This window comes from Amblyomma mixtum, chromosome 2 (genome assembly GCF_055824585.1).
Source record: "Amblyomma mixtum isolate Tamu chromosome 2, ASM5582458v1, whole genome shotgun sequence".
NCBI lineage: Eukaryota > Metazoa > Arthropoda > Arachnida > Ixodida > Ixodidae > Amblyomma > Amblyomma mixtum.
This window is the reverse complement of record NC_143013.1, coordinates 95145427-95166089: the sequence shown is the minus strand read 5'-3', so window position 1 is coordinate 95166089 and position 20663 is coordinate 95145427.

Sequence of the window (20663 nt, the reverse complement as noted above, 5' to 3'; positions counted from 1 at the left end):
TTCCCGCATCCTCCGCTGCCAACCTATGGAACTTTTACTAGCAGCATATACTTGAAAACAATGTATAGCAAGTGAGCCGGAAACAATTTGGATAGTCAGGTTCGTAAATACGCATAACGGCCGCCATCAGAGGGTTTATTTAGCGATAATATTGGGGGAACCAAAATAAGGCGTTTATTTACTTGAAAAACATCCTGTAAGTTTATTGAATGAATACAGATTTAAGGTATTCTGTCGTGGCCGAACATTGTATGCGCGGATCTATCTTTGTGCCGTGTTTCCCGCATACCTCTTGATTCGATGCAAATGTTATTCTGGCAATGTGATGGGACGATCGCATGCCGCATTTAGTTGATATGACCAAGCTCACTTTATGCAAGTTGGTATGACCAAACTGTGCAGTATTCTCGTAGGAAAGAATATTGCTTAGCTTACAGCATTGTTTCATTCAACGTGGCGTTGAGTTGTGAACGCGCGCTTGGGTTTATTGTGCACAGTAGTTAACACTGCCTATTACAGTGTGAACGATTGCTGGTGAGCTAAGGTTGTCGTGTGTTCACTTTTGCTAAATGTAAAGAAATTAAAGATTCTTCAGGTTTTGTATGGCGTCCGACGGTAAAAGATGAAAGTTGCAAAGCTGGAATCACGGTATCTTATGATACCTTGGTGGAGCTGTAATTGCTGCCCTTTTGCCTAAACACCTTACTGCCACCCTTGGAGCAATGCGCCCATGAAGTGCTAGAAAAGGAGCGGCATTTTCTTTCTTTTTTTTACTGGAAATTGCGACCCGAAATGGTAAAAAAAGTGGTTCTCTGTGTCAACTTCACATGTGAGACCGTGTACATAGCGTCCGACGTTGTGCTGTTTAATTTTTTTTTTTTTGGGGGGGGGGGGGGCATTGTACTTCAAGCACTATAGAGAAAGGCTCAAGATGTTGCTGGCCGCTACATGCCTGGCCAGTACGTTCAAAGCCCTCGCTTGCTCGCAGTCACTAATGGCTCGTATCTGTGAGCACATATTGGCTTCTATTTCCGTTGATACAAGATTACTAGGTGTTGAAAATCATATTCTTTTCTTGCGCTTACGCATTTTACCATCAACAGAACCAGGCCTTATGTCAGAAGTCTGTGTGGCGGCGCAGCCCTACCGCAGCTGCTTAACTGTACGGTAGGGCTCGTAGGTGCTATGACGTCATAGTAGTTCAATAGAGCAAACTGCTGGGATAGTTGGTGCTCTCTGTTGTGTTGTGCCTTTTATCTTGTCCTGCCTCAGTTTCGCTGGTTCAACCATCTGTGGACGTCGTCGTATTCTTCGCCTCGCGGTCGCTGAGCCGGCTCGGCGTGCGCCCATAAAATGTGAAAAATGAAACAGTGTACTGATGTATACGCAGAGTGACTAGTGCACCGCTTTATAAGCCCACGCTGACAGTTAATTTTCAGCGTTTCAGTCTTATAATGATTATAATAATCATAATAATCATAATAATCATAATAATGTGATTATAATAATCACATTAGGATTGGCAATGCGCTGGTTTAAAAATTTGCATATTCCATACCTCGTCATATCTAAGAGATGGTTTTCCATAGCTTTACGCAACCGTAAAATAACAATGATCTGTAAGAGCCTCGAAACACCACGGCTAATTAGACTAACTGAAACCTAACATGCGAAACGTATTACGCCGTCGGAAGAAAGTGCTATGAAGTAAGCACGAGATGGAGACAATTTCTTTTCTAGTTGGAGCATCAAGGCTGCAAAACAGTTCATAGCGGTTTACTCTTGTCTTTGATGGCCATAATGTAATTTATCCTGGTAGAGATTCTGCACCTGATATTATCAGACAATCGAAATCGAATAGGGTACTGAACTCGACATTTTGCGCCAATGTTTCGAATTTATTCTCCGATACATTACTCATATATAAATTTTCGCCAATCTGCGCATAAAAAGCATTTATTTTATGTCATAATGCATCGCTAAAATTTTGAAGGGGAAAACAATACTTCTTTTTTTGGAGATTCTAGTATTACAGCCTATGTACTGAAAATAGCATCGATGTCAGCAAGAAAATTTAGGCAGTAAGTTCTCGCTAAATTCACTTATCACGACGACTGACCCCCCTCCCCCCATTGATGAATTCATAAAACCATTGCTCAGGAATCAAATCCGGTGAACACCATGGAAATATTGCCCAGCGTCTGCCCAGTGTGCTTCTTGCAAAATCACTGGAAGTTTTTTTCTCTGCTAATCAACACACTCTCTTTAAAGTTGGCTTGTGTAAAACTCCACACCGCTTCTTCTTTCATGAGCTCCTTTGTACATACACACGAATTTTCAGAGTGATGCCTTATTCCCACAGTATCAAAGTATTTATATTCCCCAGGACAACTCAATATTTAAAGTGTAACGCTAAGCTTATACTTATTTAAGTTACGAAAAGTCATGTTTTTTTAAAGTACTGTTACCAGTTTGTTTATGCTGTCACTGAAGTTCCTTTCTCCACTCGACTTTTGGTATCCCCCGAGATAGTGCGCAAGGTGCCCTTATCTTCCTGATGGGTAAAAATATTCCATGCGATCAAACCCTGTTCTCACGTTGTAATGTTAGTCCTACTCTTTCTAGAGTATTTCGCAACTACCGTCCCATTACACATACATCTTAGCTCAACGCCCTCAATAACATTCTTTACTGAAGTGTCTCGTTGGTGCAGCACTGGAATCATATTCAATAATGTTTCTGAAACCTGAGTGATTTCTTTACACACTAATTCAAAGTGTAGTTCAGCTAATAAACTGGGCAGTTCACGGTAGATCAGTCATATAGAAGAATTTAGGTGCGCATATTTCCCGTCATATAACCGCATGTAAACGTGATAACATCACGTGTAAGCCTACAAGCACTCTTCAAGGATACTTGTTGGTCAGCATTACTTTAGCATAATATTCTGTCAAGTCACTGGCCTGCACAATTTTTGCTCGACCAAAGTTCGCGTAGCCTAACTCTATCACAATGTTTGTCGGAGTAACCTTATTGATGCAAAACTGGCAGTCGAGAAGTCCAACACCATAGATTTAACGTGCTGAGATTTTCATCCAACCAATCTCATTATTACTACTTAGCCAGTTCATATTCAAGTCACGGTGTTCAGTATGTTCAAGCACTGTCCTCTTATCAGTGTATCGAATTGTAAATTTTACTTCCTGTTATCTATACATCTGTCTCGACCTATAGCAGCTGTTCGCTGCTTATTTCATAATATCTTTTGTGCGTTTCCTCCCGGCCAGTCTTTAATATTGCATAGCGGCACCGCACTTTCCGCCGTAGCCACCCAAACGCAGTTCTCTTAAAAACCATCTCAAGCCATTCCATTTTATCAGTCCTGTTTCCACGCAAGTTGCCCGTGAGTAGTAGAAACTTGCCTGTGAAGGGGCCACATTCATCAATAAAATGTTTTCGAAATCTGCCTTCGAGGAAGAAAGTCTCTTAGTGGAAACAGCTCCTAATTATTGTAAACAACATAGATTACGTATTTTACCGTTGATGCGCACGGCCCTATTGTAATGCACTTTGTACAGAGGCTTGACGTACATCAGATACAATGCGTTTACCGAATAAAGATGGGGCGTTTCTTTAGAAAAAATAACACTGTCTTGTTATGAAGCTGTGTGCAGTCCCTGAATGAACGCAATGGTGAGCAACCGTCAAGCATGCTATATTTTTTCGCATGACAAGTGTGTCCTGCACATGGGTCATTCTATACGGCAAGCAAACCGCAAGCGAGCGCTGGGCGCAAATCTTTAATGCAAACACTTAGGGGACACCGCAATGCTCGTTTCACGGTCCACTAACCTGCATACAAAGTGGTAGAACCAGGAATGCAGACCTGGAACCCTGCTGCCCGGTCTATGTGCTTGTAAATAATTTCACCGGATGAGTCTAGCACAAGCCAAAACAGAGGTAAGAGCGACAGGGGGCAGGCCCAAGTAGCGGGTAGCCTTGGCTGCTTACACAAATGCAGACGAAAAGTAAACCTGGCAGGTTCTGCGCCGGAGACTAGTGCTGAGGCTCCCACCAGCATCTTTGGCATGCAAAAGACGCTTCACTGCTCCTACGCAGGTAAATTCGTGACAGACACAGACCAAGCCGGAAGACCAAGCCAGGAGGGCAGTGTCACAGCTTATTCGCTGCAGCTACGTACTTATGGTAAATGGCTGTGCCACTTCCGCGTTCTTCCAATAGCAGCACGACGCTACTAAAGAATCCATAGCGTGTCGGTGCCGGTACCGGCAAAATAGCAGCCAGCCCATGGGCATTTCCGTCCAGCTTTCGCTACGAAAAGAATGGAAACACGCAGAAGAATGACGTTCGAGAAAGGTATGAATCACTTCAATTTCTGTTTCAGGCCAAGGATCTGACCATGACAACTGATGCGCTTCTTATTTCGCGGACAGGAGATGGACAAGTTGTGGACTAAAATTGTAGTTTGTGCCACCTTTCACGATGCACTAAGAGATATAGGGGAAGAGGGGAAGGAGAGCATGTTTATTTTACGCGTCCATTTGCCACTGACTTTAAGAGGCCGCAGTATTAAGAACTCGAACAAGTATTTTGTACACGGGAACAAGTGTTTTGTACACGGGAATAACGCGGTAAATTCTTTATAAGTAAATATTAGGCGCCACAACTACTCTTGATAAACGCTACTAATACTACTGGTGTCTATCTCTTCGTTCTCCTAACTGCAACTCAGTGGCAGCAACCGAAGGCAACATCCAGGAGGCAAAATGGACTGAAAAGACAATCTTAAATTCCAAACTCATGACGTTTTCTAGCCAAGAACAATAGCCTTTCATGGTATGGCCGAACAAAAAAATTATTTAAAAATTTATAAGTTATAGTAGCCCTTGGCAGTACTCTTAAAGTTATCTGTTGTTGACTTTTCTACAGTAGCTGTAACATCAGTGAGATTTAATTGCCATATTTTAAGAATATTTTCATTTTATAGTTTCTCATTACATTGTAAACGTAGCAGCTTTGTACAGTCCAACTACGTAGTGATAGGTGTTCTGAAATGAGCACGCCTATAAACAACAAGACATTAAAGAAACGCTTGCTGTGAAGAACCAATCAACACCTAATTAATTCTTTAGCATCCCGTTAGGTCTTGACTGAAAAATATTTACCTGCAAACATTTGCAGTGAGGTTATATCTCAGCTAAGCTTTTTAGGAAAGTTGCAAACAGGCCATGGGCGGGGATTTTGGTTTTTCTGTAACGCAACCAAAAGTGCATGCAGTTATCAATTGGTTTCAGCATATGAAAAACAGAGACGACTTGTGAAGTGAACGATAAGAAGATAACTGAAGTTAGAACCGTACAGGGAGCTCCGTATAACTCCTCCGGAGGAGAAAGGAAACAGCAAGAATATTGAACAGAGGGAGAGTATAAAACTACGAAACATGGCTACGTCACCTACATATATATAGGAATATACGCGGCGTAGTAAATGCAAACCACTATTAGGCGCATCACTAAAATGAGTCGCAAAAATTATCTGTGGTCCTCCTGATTTTTCCCATAATTTTTACGGCATTCTGCTTTCAGCGAAGAACCATACATGGTCCCTTAACGTAATGCGCGTCGATGGCCGATCCTTTGGTTTAGGAGCATGCTTCGCTATTTTTCGCGAAAAGAATAACGGGAAGAGAGACAGGATAGTTCAGTAGCCGAGCGTGTGAGCTTTAAACATGCTATATATTTAGACATGCAAGAGAAAACAGTGAAATATCAATAGTTTCGATTGATATTGAGACGCACGCCAGCAAAATTGCTCCGAGTTGTGCACCCATGCTTTCAACATTCGCCACACCTTGGCCAAACTACTTTTGGCGTGGTCTCACATACTATCCGTCTCACCTTGTCATGCCTGTGCAATACTCAAAGCATGCCCACTGCATTCAGTTACCATTACAGAGAAGGTATTTAATTCTGAGTTTAAAGCGCCTTCTTCGATCCGCCTTGGCTTTGCATATGGTGGATGACATTAAAATGGCAAGAAAAGTAAGTGTTATCGCCCCGGTCCTCAGCATTTCTGAATAAATTAGGAGGGAAGAGTATTTACTCCGAGAACCACAGTGGTAGGGTCCTGAACGGCGGAGTCCATGTTTACCCAGGGGCTTGCGCGCAGACCCCTGTCGGTTGTTTTCCATAAGCCTACTGGCCCGCTACTGCAGTCATGGTTGCTATGTTCCGAAGCGTTAACAGCGCTGAAGATTTTTCACTCCGGGCGAGGAAGTAGGGCCAACCTATGTGAAAGTAAACATATTGAACACATGTCAGAAGACGGCGAAAAATTCTATAGCGCAATAAGGAGAAGCTGGCTACAACAAGGAGCTAACAACAACAAAGCCAAAAGCTTCTGACGCTTGTACAATCTAAGCCCTCCCGCCTTTTAAAGGGTTCTGAAGCTCAGTGCAAGACTAACGAATGATGGCACAGGCATTTTTACTGAAACAGGATGCCGTAAATAATGCTGGGATACGTTATGATAGCGTGTCATCTGCCAATTATTTACAAACAAAAGAAACAACACAGTACCTAGAGCTACACTTAGTCGGCTCCCATTCAGGTCCGAAAGCCCTAATAGAGAAGACCGTAGTAGTCAATGTAAGATGAACACAAACATGCTGAAGCTGAAAGGTTCACAGCTAGTTCCCAGGAGAAAAGTGGATTATCTAGTTATGTACTCTGTGTTGTAAATACGGCCGTAATTTAAAGTAGAAAAACTTCCGTGATTTGGACGACACCTGTTAATGCTTGCATAGTAGGGTGCGGAAGTTGATCGAACCTATTTGGAAGATGACCGAGGCGCGGTGGAATAGACGATGCAAATAAAAGGCGAGGCGTTTAGCCACCACTAACACTAATTGAATGCGGTTCGCTTTCACACATTGTTCCAGCCGCCGATGTCTGTAGCTCAGTGTTCCTTCGTTAGAGAAAGCACGAGCTGATGGGCGAGTTTTATTTCGTTAGAGAGCTAACGCTCGAGTCACTGCCTTTATGTGCCCTCGCAATTGGCCAGTATAAATGAAAGGAACAAAGGGCAGAACTGTAAAACAAAGGAACGCTCTCGTGAAGGACAATTTCACATTGCTGCCGAGAAATGCAAATTTTGTATAGGAAAAAAATATTCGCTATAGTTTACTCGGCACGCTAATGAATAAAATCAACCTTGAGTTTTAAACGTAACAAGTGAAAGCGAGTTCACAGTAGATTCTAGATCTGCTGCTTTTAAGTAAATTGAGAAAACTTCGAAATGCTTAAAACAAGCAGAAAATTGTATATTATGTGTGTTTATGGTTCCAATTCCACGCTACACGCTGTTTTCGCGATATTCAATTTCGAAAATCACACAGTAATATGCACTGTAATGTCTCTCTTCATGACACACGTATTTTAAATTCTCTCTACAGCGCAGTGCCTTGATCTTGGAAAGAGTAAACTACGGTTTTTATGTCGCAAGCAGTGTTTTGCTCATCGACGTTTTCCTGTTTTTTTTTTTCATTTCATAACTAAGCAATCGATAGCAGAGCCACCGACGGATATCACTTGCTTCCTGGCGTAAAATCCGACTACGACAGATAGTAAGCAGACAAAAGAGGCTACCTGGGAATATAAATATTGCAAAATGCGGCTCGTGGACGGTTTCAGTGACAGCCCGAATCTACCTAACAGCGCTGTCGCCTCAAAGGTGCAGGATGCCGGAGAAAAAGCAACCAGTGACGCACACGTCACCCGAACGAGGCACCGAACATTGCCGAAAGAACAGAGAAGCCTCCCAAGACATAAACCATCGTTTTGGACTTGCTTTGTGCCCGGATTTTTTTTCGAAAAAGGACGGCAAATGCTAGTCGCAGCAGCCACCTCCTAACAAACAAGAGGCTTCGTCAGCTTCTATCCTTTCATCTGGGACCGATCAGCCGCATCACTCCAGTGCTTTCTCGCGCAAACAACGCCGCCTAGAAGCTGCTGCCTTGTTCGGCTCGTAACGCGGTTTATATATGTCTTGTCCCAGCATCGCGCTGACATCTTCACGACTCTAGAGTCTCACCGAGACGCCGTCCCTCTCCTGAGCTCCCAGAGAGGTTGTTGTTTTCTTCCCTCCTGCGCTCGGTTCGCCTAAAGGGAACCTACCGCGGCGGCGCCTCCATTAGGACCGAGATTCGCGCCTGGAGAGCCGTGCTGCCTATCATGGAGAGGCACAGCCGCGCTGCACGATTCCGTTGCCCGTTCTAGTTCTTACAGATGGTAAGGTACTCGTGCAGCACTCCGTTCGAAACTTTTCTTCAATGGGACGTGCAGCACGACTACGTTTTTTCGTAATTGGTTTTCGTCCTCAACTTTTTAATAAAATTGTTCTGTGCAAATTTCTTTATTCCAGAATACAGGCTTTGCTAGAGCGGACACAGCATACATCGATGCATTCTAGCTCTGCGTAGAAATAAAGCGGACAAACAGAAAACAACAGAAGTACAGAAAGTTAAAGGTTTCAAGTCAAAACCAGCTCTTGTTCAAAGATCATGAGAAATAAGGGCGTCTTTCTACAGCAAATATAGAACTCTGCAACAATTTCTTTTTTGGCACGAACGCAATAGCGGACAAGGCACCTATGACTAATTATTTCCAATAAGAAACTGTAAACATCTATCTACCAGAAAAAATGAACGTGTTCAGAATTCCTGAGAGTACTTATCGTGGCTGAATGGGAGTTTTTTTTATTCTATTAACAAATGCTGCCGGTTGCACTTCAGCATCCTATTCAAATGTACTAGCAAACGGCCAAACAAAACAAGTAATGATGGAAACGAAGCAAGCAATGGTACTTAAAAAAAAGAGCAAATTGATGTAGAAGCTGTAGGCGACGCTGCAATGAAAGCTGTTTTCGTTATTTGCGTATTCAAAACAACCAAATAGAGCGTACATACGAACTTCTCGCACTTATTTTAGTGCTGCATTGCAGTTTAGGCAAGCTGTTATAGCTGCTGTACACTTAACGTCGTTGTGAACACCCCGGGGCGTCACGTAATTAGAGAAAATGCTCAGGTGCTTCATGTGAGACCGTTGACGAAGCCCAGTTATGTGCAGTAAAGCTTTAGTTCATTTTTGGTACCCTGTACTCATTTAAATAAAGTAATACTCTAACATGCTTCTTTACAAGAAAAAACTTCTTACCAAATTACTCGAAAAGTCACTGCCAGTGTAGACACAAGAACAGAGATATCTATTGCATTCCTAAACAAAGTTACTCAGAGTGACTGTACTAGGCGGTGGCGTGACAGAGATTTTTTATTTTACAGCGTAATAAAGCGTCGATAAGGATTTAAATTTCAGTGAAACTACAGTATCTTGTTTCAGCATCAGCCAGTGTCACAGTACACGAATATACTGGCGTTGCACGTCATGGCGGAAGTTCCACTATTGCAGACCATTTTAATGAGTGCTGCTATGAATACGAGTAGAATGACTGAAAAGCGTTCTGCAAAGCTTTTTCTAGCGAATTCGGGTTAGGTGTATACCTTTAAAGCTGGATTAGTATGGCCGACACGGTTAGTATTAAAACTATCCTGACAAAATGCATCGCTACGAATTAAATGCTATTCTATCCCTGCTGCTGCTTTTTCGTAAAGGAGCTGTCCATGGCGTCGGCGCAACCAACTGAAGAAGGTAGGTGAACGCCAACGCCTCAAATCCCTCGAGTATGAACCGTTATGAACTATCCGGACTAAATCTCTAGGACGCTCAGAAAGGGACTTAGGCGATTGGGTGCCATGCTTGTCAGCGATCACGTCAGTTCTCTAATAAAAAATAAAAAACTTGAGCTTGACTTTCACCTCCAAAAATGTAGTTTTAATCAGGCGGGCAATAACAGAGCTACCGGCTTCGCTTGAGACTCATGCGCCTTATAGACTGTTGCTCATGCCCATACTTGTGTTTAAAATGCTGTCGTTCTGCATATAAGCAGCTATGGCTGCACACCACACCAAAGGACTGCAAGATCGAACGTGCCACCCAGGCATGAGGAGGGTGAATATATCCGAGTAGGGATGCCCTCATCACTCGGAGGATCGAGATTGCGCTTGCGACTGTCTGTTTTTCAATATATTTTTATTGCCCTTGGTTTTATTATTGATAGATGTGACAGCACCAAAGTTTTAATCCAATCATGGACGTTTGGAGCAGGGACCGTCACTTCATTTTACCAAAATGTGCGCCTCCCAGTGCTTTCTGACGTCTGTTGAGGGCAAGGACCAATTTGAGGTCATCTATTCAAGTAAATAACTGGTTTGAACTGAAGTTTTAGTCTCTCTAAGAGCTACACTGTTCTTGCAGTAATTTCTGTCGTTTGGAGTGTGGTATGGAGTATCATGTTTCATTCATTGAAATGTCATTCAACACCTCCATTCCTGTAACACCTTTCTTTGGGGCCCGTGTATGCGGCCAGGAATTGCAACCACAAGCCTGACATCAGTTGCCAGGTGGTGATACACGTAAAGCATGCGGGCATGCAGGCCAAGAGTTAACATTTATCGTACCTACCTCAGCGAACTGGGTGGTGTGAATGCAATTCGAGAAATAGCGCCTGGTAATTTTCGTTGGCGTAGATCTCTCGAAAAAATAAAAATACCGACCTTTGAGGCCGCACCGCAATCTGCTCGACGCAAAGGAAGACAAGAGCTCAGAATTTCGTGAAGCCGCTTCCTTCCGTTAAATGTGCAAGGAAGACATCTACGTTACCATTCTTGATCGCCCTGTTAGGGACAGATTACGGTGGAAATATTTTGACGTTGAGGATCAAAAAGCATCTGTGGCACCATGCCTCGACGTCATAGGCGTTTATTTGTTACGAGTCAAAAGTCAAAAGGACAACGGTCATGAAAATCGGCTCTCTCTTGGCACCGAATTGTATGTATAAAGCTCCCGTCTCCGCTGAAGAGACCCTGTGAGCTGGCTCTAGGCGCAAGCCCGATCTGCGAGAAACGACCGTGTTCGCCTCCAGAGACCGCATCGATGTGTGTGGCAACACTCGAGCGGAAAAAGAAAAAACTCCGGCCCTGTTTATAAAGGTGGCGTTGTTCAGACGCGCATGCTGACACAACTAGTGGCAAAGCGTTGGAGTCGGATAGCTTGTCACCTGTAGCGGTCGGAGCCTTTTGAAGCAGCATGATCTCTCATGGAGCTTTCGGGACGGAAGAATTGCGGCCTATTCATTTGTCGTGCGTCTCGACGTGAGCTGCCTGCCCTAAGAGTCTCCCCGCTGCGCAAGACTTATCTTAACAGAGTGCAAAGAGGTTCAGGATTTGGGTACGTAGTTTTAGAGCCATTTGTGTTTTTCTTGAACTGTTCTTTGGATTACTTTTCATGAGTCCTTTGCATACTTTGCACCTATTTTTTTTACCACAAGTATGCGGCGTTATAACCACATAAAAGTATTATGCTCCTAAACAGCGAAAGGCCCTACCTGTCATCCAACTTTCAAAACCAACCTTCGGCAGCAAGTGGTGTTTTTCGAACATGTCAACGACAGAGATGTGCCATTTCACGCTCCCCGCAGAGTAAATAGACGGTATTCCGCTTTCGCATATCTGTTTTTTTTCTTGAGACGCGTTTTGGTGCACGCTATAGGGTCCTAGGTGAAGGCTTTCAGCGAAAGCCTCTGTCCAAACATGGATCATCGGCTTCCCAGTTGGAAATGTGAGCGTCTTCGCCAGATGTGCCCAAAACGCAGCGACGCGGATGTCGAAGCAAGAGGTGTCTTGCGGCCCGAGTGGCTGTCTTCGCAAAGAAATGAGGTATCTACAGATAACTTGGGCGAAGCACTGTGAACTGGAGGGGCACAAGCAGGTTCAGTGTGTCGATGCTGAAAGATACTTGCCCTACATCACACTCTATTGGTCTTTCATAGGAGGGCGTTTCTGAATGTACAGAGAGTTCCTTAGCAAATGATGTCTTCGGGGTTCTAATTTCGCTTAGGTTGCACAGTTTTAGACTGAAATAGTCTCCAGATGAAAACGGACTAACGGGCGAGTGCCGCTTCGCCTCAGCTGCCGTGGTTTGTACTTTCTATTTTGCTGTTACTACCTAACGCACAAAGCGCCGCAAAAAGTTGTCTACAGACAAATCACATAAACTGTCTATAGAATGTATAAACATTTAGGCCTTACATTCTGATTAAATTGTTTCGCAAATTTTTCTTCATGTCCGTTTGTTAGACCGTCAGCACAGCATCAACTACATCCATTGAACAATATGACAAAGATCTAATCAAAACATTTCCTCACAGAAATTTTCTCAGTTCTTTATTGTGAAGTTACGCGAAGTAGGAATAAATTAATGTAGGTTATTAAAAAGTTGGTGCAAGTTTCAGTCACTTTTCTCAGAAAATGAGATCCACCCGCTGAATGTTCCTAATCTACCAATGTACAAATGAGGAATTTTTTATTCCTCCGCCTGACAGCATTCTTTCCCTTCGCCGTTACACTGCTGTCGACCACCTTCAGTATGTTGAAGGTGGACTCGGAGGGAAAAATATTCTGTTAGATTCAATTGCAAAACTTAGTCGTGTCCCCTACCCATCGTCTTTACAGCGGTTGTCGCGGCTTAAAAAACCCAAGATTTTTAAAATACGATGTGTCCTAGGCAAGTGAAAGAAATTTAGGGTTTTTGAGAGTAACATGCCTTATTCAAAACTTTATTCTTAATTCTAGAGGCTTAATTAGAGAAAACCAATTAGCAACGCTTTAACATAACGGCTGATTTTAAAGTATTTAACGTCAAAAAGCGACTGGGTTCATGAGCGACGCAATAGCGCAGGGCTTCGGAAAATTTCTACTACCTGGGATCCTTCAACCTGCACTAATATTGAAGGACACACGGGCCGCTGGCATTTTGCCTCCACTCAAATGCGAACGCCGCGGTAGGGATTGAACCCGCCTCTTTCAGGTCTGCATCATGCACCATTATCACTGAGCCAATGCGGCAGCTAAAAAGTATCGGCGTCACGAATAAATTCTTGTTCCGGAACTTGCAGGATCATTTAAACTCATGACCGAAATGTTTGCACCAAGGCACCTTTTACCTAAAGCTGGTTCTTCTCCCGTCTAAAAGAAAATTTGCGAAATACAAAAGCTTCCGCTTGAGAGCGGTGCTGCTTCGCCGTCCCGAAAAGCTCATCAGAGGAAAAAAAATCTCTGCCTCTCCCGTAAACGAGAGTAGAGTAAGCATGAAATTTGGGCCTAATGTCATCTCGGTGGACACCCGAACCGCACCGTACAGGAAGGGAGGAATGCCACCACCCGTTCAGCGCGATGCCTTGCCATTTGAACGCAAGGTTTTTTGAGGAAAGGAAATGGCGCAGTAATTCTCTGCCATCTCGGTGGACACCCGAACCGCACAGTAAAGGAAGGGAGGAACGCCACCACCCGTTCGGCGCGATGCCTTGCCCTTTGAACGCAGCGCTTCTCCCCCGGGCCCCTGTGCGCCTGCGCGGCTTTGCTTCGATGCGCGAAGCCCCTAAGAGATCACGTATGACAACGAAGTGTATCGTGGCATTTATGTGCTTTTTCACGCGTTATTAGAAATCGGAAATTATAATTCCGTGCATTATCAAACGCACAGCGACTGATATCTTGATAAACATTGAGAAGGCACTGGCAGCAGTTGTTTTTTGTGACTCCTTTGGAGACCAACCGGCGCTTGCATGCCGGTCGCGTAGGAGGGCTTACAGAGTCTCGTTAAATCTCGCTAAGTCTCGTACGGTGCCCGGATGTTCTCGTTTCAGAGCCCGGATGACTGGATATCAGTGCCCGGATGACCGGAATTCAGTGCCCGGATGAGTAGATTTCAATGCCCGGATGAGTAGATTTCAATGCCCGGATGAGTAGATTTCAATGCCCGGATGAGTGGATTTCAGTGCCCGGATGATGGCTCTCGGTCTCGGCGTGACGTCACCACACTGCCGACAACGGGGGCTAAAAGCATTTCATGCTTAAAATGCGCTTTATCTGGAGCTCTGTCCACCTCGGGTCTTTGCAGGCTCACTGTACGAGAGGTTTACAATTTCAGCTGTCTGATAGTTGCTTTTTTTGCCGTTTATTAAAGCTACGTAACTGGTGCCTTGGCTCAAACGTTTCAGCCAGCTGCGTCTCAAGACGATCTAAAACTTCTTAACTGAGACTCAGTTCCTGAAGTCAATATTTATAAAGTTCTGAGCTCCCGCAGAACTCTGGGCATAGATTCATGGAATCCCAGATACAGGATAATGAAACGCACAAATGTGGGATGTACATCACCAAATTGGAAAAAATAGCTTGTTAAGCTCTCATTCCTCTCACTCTAATTTAGTCGAAGCCACCGCGGTGGCTCACCGGTTATGGTGCTTGGTTGCTGGTCCTAAAGACCCAGGTTCAATCGCGGCTCTGGCGGTCGCATTTCGATGGAGGCGAAAATCTAGTGTCAAGTGTACAGTGCGATGTCAGCGAGAGTTAAAAAAAAAAACACCAGCTAGTCGAAATTCTCTGGAGCTCTAAACTACGGCGTCCTCCTAAGCCTGAATCGCTTGACGCGATAAAACTAGACCAAGTTAATGAAGTGTGGCAAGTAGCAGCTTGTTACAGTGTGTTAAGAAATTGCATGCACATAAGGTAGAGCGCAGCCTCAAGAGAGAGGAGGAGGAAGAAGAGGAAAGGCAGGGAGGTTAACCCTAGCCAATTCCCTGCCGTGGGTATGTGCCATTAAGCCTGAGGACATCATCATCATCATCAACAACCAGATAAAGACGTTGAAAGGATAAATATGAGTGGTTGCCGGAACGCGGTTATAGCGTCTCCGGAAGAGAGAAACCTTAAAAAGCAGCTCCATACAAAAGAAACAGAGAAAGAGAAACCGGCTTGGAAGTCAAGTCATCGTCATTCGGTATTTTTACAGAAATTTAACATGCTTTAAAGAAACTTCCAAACAAGTATGAAGTTCCCCTGCTGCTTGCCGTAGCACGGAAGTTAGTAAGCCTCTGCCAAAGCTTGGATAAGGAGAATGAAAAGAAGACCAACTCATGAGATATACCACACATTGAAAAATGTTTCGATTGTTTTTTAAGTTACTTTTACAATATTTCCTTTTCTTGAGGCAAGGGTTACGCAGGCCAATCTGGCAGATGCCTGAGTACAAGAATGCGAGAGCCACGCAGTAACCTTGACCGATCACAAAGCCTGCTGCATGTCTGTAACTAGTGCAGTCGTCGCGATTTGCAAGTGTTATGTCTTTAGACATGCCCCGAAAATTTTTAGTAAAAAAAAGAAGCTATTCCTTCTTTGACTTTCAACACTGAAATTTATACACTGTTTTAGAGATGTGCCTTTAATGAAAAATACTCACAATATACGATGTTTTATCAGCAAACCAGTAATTCCAAGCGGTGAGCATTTTCCGCTGCGTGGGAGGAGGCATATTTTGGATCCATGGCTTTCGCTGGTTTGCAGAAAAAGTAGTCTCAGAATATACGAAAGCTCACGTAATCTTTAAAAGTATTTTTTACGCATTAAACGTACATCGGGATCCAAGTGGAAGAAACGTTTTTGCAATGTTGCTTCAACTGAGTGGTACAGTGGCCGCTCGCGCGTACTAATTTTCGAACAAAGCTTGGACATTTGCGCTTGATCGGCGCGAACTTGATTAGTTTTGTCTTTTGTAAATAATGTACAAAGCGCTCCCCAGTCCTTTCTTGCTATCGCTCCCCTATATACTTCTGTTCACTATCGTCTCCCTTTCCCTTTCATTTCCGCCGGCTGCAGCTCGGGTGCTTAAAATATTACACAGCAATTGCCGCGGCCGGTAGCATTCTTTTCCTTACCCTTTTCCATTTTTTTTTAAATAAACCACTACCACCACCACCTGAAACTCAGTCGCTCTAAGTTGGTTTCGGCCACACCAACGTACAATTTCTTTAGTTGATAATGAGAGTTGTCATGCATCCCCTCGAAAGATAAGCGTTCGGTGTGGTCAGCAGCATATATTTTTTAGAGCGCAGCTCTTTGGCGTCCGTTCCTGGGTTTCGCGTCGGCGTCGGCGTCGGCGTCGGCCTCGTAACCAGCTCCGCCCCCAATGTAACGCTTTTCAATTGGTCGAAATGCTCGTGACGTCACAGTGCGCGAATTTCAAATGGGGCCAATTGTACTTTGGCTAGTAACCATGCAACCAATCAAAGGGATCGTATAGTGATGCTGCAACTAAGTTGGACTGAGTTTAGTTAATTGCTTAATTAATCAATTAGCCTAATTAATATAGAGGAGAATGAAGAGGTCAGAAGAAAAGAAAAGAAAAGAAAGACGCGCGCCGCAGCGACAACAGCGTCCAAGGAAGGAGACGCTGCTGAAAAAAACATAAGTACGGAGCCGCGTTCCCTCCACCACCACGCACTTCCCCACTCAGTAAGACGTTGCTCGTTTCATATACGTTGTGTCGAACATCCTAGACAGTTCCAACAATTGACAGGTTAATGACAGAACACGATGGATAGAAATACAAGAATATAAATATGAAATAGCCTAATTAACCTTTCTAGTTAGACCGCATAAATCAATAAAACCGAGAACGAAATTGGTCGAGTTGGGGAATCGAACCAGGGTCTCCGGAGTGCGATACGAGCACGCTAGCCACTCCGTAATGCCAGCTGAATGGTTTGGAATGAACAAAGGCGCGTCTAGCTAATACGGCGTCTTCGTTCACTCCCACCTTCCCCCTTTCCCTTACGGCGAGGTGCAGGTGTCCACCCAGATATGCGAGAGAGATACATTTCCTTTCCTCAAAAAATAAATTTACCGTCCAGCAAGGCGTACAGCCGAATTGGCGATGGCGTTCTGTGGACTCCCTGGCAGCGTTGCAAGACGCTGTCGCGTTCCACTCTTACAGGCGAAGCTTAACATGTTAACCACACATCAGTAACACACGCAGACAGCCAATGGACGCGTCATTCGCTGGCAGCACTTGATTCATCATTCACAACCACATTCTTAACGTACGCTCCCTTGCCGCACATGCCAAGGACGTACACCACGATCACATTCTGCGCCATTCCTCTGTACTTTGCTTTGCTGAAACCTGGATGGATCCCGAAGAGCCTCTCGAAATCATAGATTTCCTATACTGCTGTGGTGCTCGCAGAGACCACAACAGAGCGGCGGGAGTCGCTATTTACTTGCGCACAGGTCTCTCTGCAATACCAGTCGAAATGTTTGGCACGTCACATGAAGTTGCCGAACTGTGCGCCGCAAAGTTGCCCAACGGCTTGCTGGTAGTAGCTGCCTACTTCGCCCCTTCCGCACTCACGAAAGACGTCGTGCACTTCCTGCAACTCGCATTAACCGTCCATCGATCCACACCGATGTTAGTAGTGGGGGACTTTAATGTTGACATAAAGACAAACAGCAATTTCCTAACACTTATGCGGGAGAACATCCCGTTCCTCTCGCTCGTAACGCGTCCCACGGCTGTGACAACCTCGCGAGGCACTTGTATAGATCTCGTCTTTGAGAATCAAGCATTGGTGTACGAAGTCGAACATATATCAGTCTATTTCTCCCACCACAAAGCTTCCTTCATGACTGTCAAGAACTGTTAGTGGAGTCTTTGTTAAAAGAATACGTGTGAAAAAAAAAAAAAAAAAAAAAATCTGTGATAGCGCATACATGTGTTGCTCGATTTCTTTGCCTCAATCTATCGAAAAGGTGAAACAGCTTATTTGCTGCGCTCAAATTTCGCATTAGGAAGTAACGTAATCGTCGGTAATTTTTTGCCTCTCACTCGTCTCAAATTTTCCCGAAGAGGGTTCGTAATGCATAGATGCGTGTGCCACTGGATACCGCGAACAGTTCTTTTAGTGGCCCCACCAGGCGTGCCCTTTTTGCTGTCGCCGAGTGCGAATAACCACTCCATTTTTGGTCCCGGCGCAGATTTGACCACTACAGCGTCGAAGAGCTTCAATTTTTCAATTTCATGTCATTTTTTTCTGTGTCAGCTTCAGTCTTTCTACTAACTGCTGCTTCTCGCTTATGCTGTTTTTGTACCTTCTTGATTGCAAGTCAGCTTGTCTAGGCTTGGTGAGCGGCTTACGTTCATCAAAACACACCTTGTTTTTTTCGCATGCAGACTATCCTCTTAAGTGTAAAATGAGATTTCAAAAAACGACACCCTACGCTCTTAAAGTGTTATACTTGTACCCTTACGTTATTTGGAAACCAGAGTAAACATGACTGTAATTCGCCCAGTAGCCAATTTGTTGAAAGTATCCGAATGAAGGACGCTGAACAATGGGCATGCGTTAATTGGTGCAATAATTAAGTGATGGTGCCACAATGGCACAATTACGTTCACATGCAATCGTTACTTCTTGCGGCTTTCAGTATTTCTACAACAGAAGAAAAGGAGAAATGTTCTTTTCACCTATCTCTTTAAAGTTCACATTAAGGTAGCTTACTTCTAATCTGTAGAAGTGTTGCGCCCTTTCAAACTTCTGAAGACGCATTGGTCAATGTCACTACTCAGCATGAGATGAAGACAAATATGTGGCGTTAGCGAAGTCTTTCAAGAAAGGGAGAATAACCTTATTACGGAGGAGCAATGTTTCCAGACAAGCAAGAATGGCAAAAAAAAAAAATTACAAGTGAATCAACTCAATGAAATTCAATTTTAAATACGAAAGAGCGCTATTCTTCTCGACTGACATTACGCCGGTGAAAATTTTTGTCTTTGAGCCTATCGCAGCACAAGCTAAAGACTACAGATTTTGATGGCTTTTTATGTGGTCGCTTTACTAGTTACACATCAAAGAATGTTGACTATGCCTCAGCAACACAGATTATCGCCTGGAAACAAAGTAGAGAATTAAGCTTACAGTTATTTGATCTTAGGGAGCAGTGTTTGAAGAACAACTTCCCCATATCTGCGAACACAAAGTAAGATCGGTTGAGTGCGGGTGACCGTAGAGCGTTAAAAAAATAATCCCCGTTGGCGATGTAGGAAAAGGTATACCCCGTTCTTGGGAGTTTGTGGTACTGATAATAAATAAATAAATAAAAAGAAATTCATTTTTTTTCTGCGTGTTTCTGGGTTTGTCGCTGTTTACTATCTGCTGTAAAGTTGCTTTCTAATAAACGTTTTTGAGCTTAGATGGGGGGCCTAACAATGGACGTGCTATTCAGTCACGTTTCTTAAGGCCATTTGGCGGCCAAAAGTGTTTACTTCAGGTATTAATTTTTCTTTGGCCTCTCCCGCTGGCATGAACAGCAACGACTGCAACACGCCTGCCTCTCTGAGAAAAGCAGGTCATTTTTATGCCGGCTGTTACTTGAAAGCTCCAGCTGGTGTCCCATGGACACCGCGCGGAAATCAATAACTTCTTGTGGAATAGAACTGTAGCGGGAAATGGGTGTTAAGAACTACCTCGTTTTTTCAGCGTCGCAAATACGTTTTAAGCATCATATTTTGAATTTTCCGTTATTCCATCGTCCATTCCATTTGGGGGCGTAGTTTTGCAAGCTAAGCTGAGAAAAGTGGTTCAGTGTAAAAATACGTACGCGCTGATGGGGCTTTGTTGCCCTTCAGTGCGACCTAAGGAGTTCGAGAATCAGAGAGGACATGCTAATTCATAACGCGGATAAAAGTAAGCAAAAAGATGCTGGGCACCATTATTTTTATTTAACACTGTGGTATCGCAAAACATTGTTGGGTGATGCGAATGAGTACTGTAACAAAAATGAGAAAGAGAGAAGAAAACATTACTGTATGGCAATATTTGGTATTTCCCTTCGAAGGTGATAGGAAGCATCCCCACGACGAACAAGAGCATGAACGTATGTTGGCACAGATATTACATTGTATCGTGGATGTGTTACGGGTTCAGCCTCGCGTAACTTGGACGTATTATTATCAACAATAAAGCAGGTTCACAAAGGCGAAATCAGAACGAAACTTTAGATTCTCATGGCTGCTTTCCTACTCTGATGGTAATTGTTCTGTGTGGCGGTGTGTTATTAAGAAATATGATGCCTATTTCAAAAGTACTGATGCTAGTTCTCCAAACATCTCATGCCAGATCAGCGGAATTAAGTTTCATCTTGATTTTTGTGCGAGGTATAGGAGGAATTATATGCTGGTCTCCGAAATAGCCGAAAATTGTTGCTTTAAAACGGATGGTAGTGGTTAAGATCGCGTGAACTGATGAGATAGTTAATGCGAGATCTTCACAACCTGCATTTTCGTTTCAGAGTAAACACTGGCTTCTAAAAGGGGTTCCTAAAGTATCTCCAATTGCAATTATCAATCATATGGAGACGGTGTGCCCGAAAGTGTGATCGCCACATTCGCTCAAGACTATATTAACTAAGAAATAAATAATGAAAACTAATAAAGTGAGGCCGATATCTAAAAGCCTCACATGACCGAGAGCGCTCATGTTCCGTTCACCTCTGTGACATACTTGTTGGCCAACATGTGAACGCGTGTTTTCTGCCCCTTCAAGCGACCATTTATCTTTATCTTTTTAAGTCCGTGATGAAACTACGGTGGCCTAAGAGGAAATCAATGGTAGAGAAGCAACAGTAACAGTAAAGC